Source organism: Heliangelus exortis, chromosome 23 (genome assembly GCF_036169615.1).
Source record: "Heliangelus exortis chromosome 23, bHelExo1.hap1, whole genome shotgun sequence".
In the NCBI taxonomy this organism is placed as follows: Eukaryota; Metazoa; Chordata; class Aves; order Apodiformes; family Trochilidae; genus Heliangelus; species Heliangelus exortis.
Genome location: NC_092444.1, coordinates 7,532,266 through 7,536,530, shown reverse-complemented (window position 1 = coordinate 7,536,530; position 4,265 = coordinate 7,532,266).

The following is a 4,265-nucleotide window of genomic DNA, read 5'->3' as shown; positions in this document are numbered from 1 at the left end:
AGTCCCTCCCCAGCTTCCTAAAGCCCCTTTAGGATCTGGAGGGTCTCCCCGGAGGTCTCCAAGCTGCACAACCCCAACTCTCAGCCTGTCTCCATAGCAGAGGTGTTCCAGCCCTCTCATCATCTTTGTCACCCTCCTGGAGCTCTTCAAATGATTAAATTAAAACCTCAGGGAGTTGTTTTGTTGTTTGATTTTTAGTTTTCTTTTAAGAAGCAGGAATTTCTTGTTGGGAAAGCTGATCAAGGCATGAGGACAGCACAGAGGTTGCAGGATGAGTTAGGATTTTCCAAGTGCTGTAGGCAGCAGAGCCTCTCTGCCCTTGAAGTGGGCTGTGGTCCCCTGGCAGAGCCCATCTGCCCCCATCCAGGTGTGTGATGCACAGCCCTGTTGTTAGCAAACAGCCAGAAACAGGAGGGAAAAATCCTATTTCCCAGCCCTGGAAACATCCAGGGTTAGGTTGGATGGAGCTCTGAGCAACCTGATGGGAGTTGCAATGTCCCTGGGCACAGCAGGGGGGTTGGACCAGGTGACCTTCAAAGGTCCCTTCCAACACAAACCATTCTGTAATTCAGTATTTCAGAATCTTTGGAGCTCTGCCCGTGTTCTGAGCTGAATTTGCTATTTAAGACCCCTTGCCTGCACCAGCAGCCCAACTGTCAGGTTGGCTCATCTCTTATCTCAGCTCCTCCAGAATTCTGCCAAGTTCCATATTTCAGGCATCTGGGGAATAAGCAGCAACCATAACAATTAATTCTTCAGCAGTTCCCCTCTAAGAATCATGCACAGGTTTATAAATATTAATAAAACGAGCTTTACAGTACTGATGGGAAATAGATGAATGGCATTCCTTGACTTACAGATGGGGAAACTGAGGCACAGCATTCCTATAAGGTTATGATTTATCCAAAGTAAGTAAGTGTTTGATGCTGGGGTTTGTGTTGGGTTTTTTTTCAAGCATTTTAAGTGGATTTTGTATGTTTTTTGAGGTCCCTGCCAGAACAGGGGTGAGACTCAGCCCACTGGAAATCAGGTGATTTGGCCAACAGTCCTGCCTCTGAGCACAGCTTCCAGAAAACGTTACTTTCCTTAATGAATTAGCTAATTACTGCAGACTTACTGCTTAGCTCTTTCTGAAAAACAATATATGATGCTCTGGGCAGCCTTTGTCTGCCATGGACCCTTTGCCTGTAGGACCAGGGATAATCTTGTAGCTGACTCACATACCCTGTGCTCAGGAGACACTCCACAGAAGGTGTGCATCAGGCAGCATCCCTGCCCAGCTGCTTTTTTACATACTTTTACATACTTTAGCATCTCTTCAGGCTGTTTGTCAGAAGCTGGAATGTCTTTTGGTGGCATCTGGAGGACTGAGGAGGCAGCCTGTGGGATGAGGGATTTGAGTCTCAGTTTTGCCTTTATTCAGCACATTCTTTTATTTTTCCTCTCTCTCTCCTGCTCTCATTAATTACTTCCTCGTGTGCTGGTTCCTGCCTGAGAAACACTGGCAATTTCTGAGGTTTTGACAGTGAGGACTCTGGAGAAGGTTAAAATAGTGAATATGGGAATGTCTAGCTGAGAAAGATTTGACCAAGTTTCTGCCATCTAGTAATTTGCTTTCAGCCTGACTAGATCTTAGGCTCATCTGACTGGGAGGGACCAGATGTTCTCTTTGCCAAAGATTTCCATGCACCAGATGACAAGGGGATGTCTTGATGATTTTGCAAGGCTAAGTTTGTATATTTACCTGCTACTACTCATTTTTGCATTTTTTTTCTCTCTCTCTTTTTTTTTTTTTTTTTTTCTGAAAAAGAGATGCCACACCAGCCAGTTCAAGTTACTACAAGGCCTCACATCTCCAAAGGTCTACAGCCACTAGACACAAGTGTTTCCAGGAAGATGCAGGGGAGGACAGAAGCACCCTGAGCTAAACAAGTTGACCATAGGTGACAGCTCTCTCCAAATCCAACTCAAAATGCTTTGTGCCTCAGGGATTATCTGATCATCTCCTTTTGCTTCCTCTAATCCAATGGGTGATCACATCAGATGATAGCTTTAAAATAATAATCTGAACAAAACAAGCAATTCCCATGGGAGAGCTCAGGCTCGATGTACTTGTAAAGAAAATGCCACTTTTTGAAACTCTGTAGAGCAAGCCATGAGTATTAACCATCTGTGCAAATATTGCAGCCCTGGAAAGCTTCATCCTTTTAATCAGAGCTTTGGATTTCATAGCAGGCATTTCATGGGCTGTGGGAGTGCTTTCAGCCAGGTTATGTAAATGCTGTCAAGAAACCAAGAGTCTGAAAAAGACTGAGGGAAGGAAGGGGTTAGAAGGGGACGGAGGGGAGGCTTTGTTGTTAGGGGTTGCAGTTTCACAACAGTTTTGTAAAGTCCCACTCATCAAACTGCAAACATCCACAACCCACTGGAACTGGCTGAGCAGGAGGCTGCAGCCCTGCAGCCTGGATGGGTGCCTGCAGACCTGTTCATCTGCAGACATTTTGGAGGGTTTAGGCTGAGTCGGAGAGGAGCTTGAGGCAGGAGCCCAGTGTATGAACAATGACAGGAACAAAGATTTAAAAAATAAAGTTTTCTCAGATGGGCATCTGTGGATGTATGTGCATGAATTTACAGCATTGTCTGCGTGACACAGACCTCCTGGAGGTGCCTGCCCTGCCACGTACAGAAATCCCCAATTAATTTCTTGCAGGAGTGGAAGTGCCCTAAATTAAACAATTCCTAGGGGCAGCTCTCATCTCAGTCTCTCCAAGGTTAAGGGGTAGGAAAGCTCAACCATTCTTTCCTTTCCATAACAAGAACTGACAGCTTCTAATTAGTATCCATTAGAGGGTGCCCCCGGGGAACCGATGGGACCATTTTGTTGAAATGATTTTTTTTGCCTTAAAACAGCATGTTGGCTCAGCTCTCCCAGTTATCTTCCCCAAGCCTACATGTGTCCTGTGAGTCATCTCACTGCTGTGCCATGCCTAAAATTAAGCATATGACACCTCAAGGATTCTTGATACTCTCACAAGTGAGCATAAATCCTGGCTTTTTGAGGTACAAGGTTCTAGGATGCTCCAAAATGCATTCAGGGAGCTCAGATAATTTTGCACCCACTTTGTTGAACACCACCCTGATGATTTTGACTTCTGTACAGGACCCAGGCTTGAAGGAACCTGTCCCCCCTGCAGCTGAGATCTCAAATCAGTGACATACAGGCAAGACCAACCATATGTGACAACACCAGATACCTCTCAACAACTGCTTTTAAGACACCTCAAGGACAACCCAGATTCAGCTCTTCCTATTGAGAAGCACCCATCCAAATTCCAGCAGAGAGTAGTTATGTCTGGATATTTTTGGATGTTACTTTCCTTAAAACATCAGCTGCCAGAGTCAAAGCATTATGAAAGAAACTCATTATTCTTTCAAAAACCAATCTATATTCCAAGCACTTATCAGGAAAAAAAAAGCTCCACAACGTGAAGTACTGCATCTTAATTCCTCTGGAAAAAGAAAGGGTATTTGCTTTTTAACTCCACTTCATCTTTCACACTTTGGACTGGTAATCTCCCTGCAGAGGATACCATTCTTTGATAAGAAGCTGTTCTGAACCAGCCTGTCATTTGGGTGCCTTTTTAATCAAGAACCATGAGAATTGGTTTCGAAGGGGCAAAACAAACCAAGAAGGGTTATATTCTCCATTAAAAATGCTTCACAGTACAATTAGAGCCCTGTGACTCCATTGCCTGGTTGCTTTCAGTGCCTGCAGCTCACACAAAGGTGTTTAGAAGGAAGCTGGTGCCCTTTAAATATGTGCAGAGCCTCTACTGCCTGCCCAAGGTACAGACATTTTTATTAGAGCCAGGGAACATTCCAGCTCCCAAAGGTAATAAAAATGCAGTTTGCCAAGAAAACAATAGCAAACTAGCAAATGGGGCTTTTTTTTTGTTTGTTTGAATTCTGCTAAGTTTCTTGTTATTGCCTCTCTCAGTGGGGTTCCAGACTCAGCCTCCCCTTTCAAAGACAAGGACACCTTGGATTCCTAAACTGTCCCAGGGCTGCTGTGTCTGACCCAAACCTCCACAGCTTGGTGCTTTTGGGACTCAGCTGAAGGTCCAGGTAGCCTGGAGCCTCCTCTCAAGAGCTGAAGGGCCTGGGGATGCCAACTGATGGTGGCAGGAGAAGCCAGCAGCACAGAGCTAACACAGCATCCAGCAGCAGATCTGTGTGTAGACTTCTAGTTGGTCCTCAAGGATTTT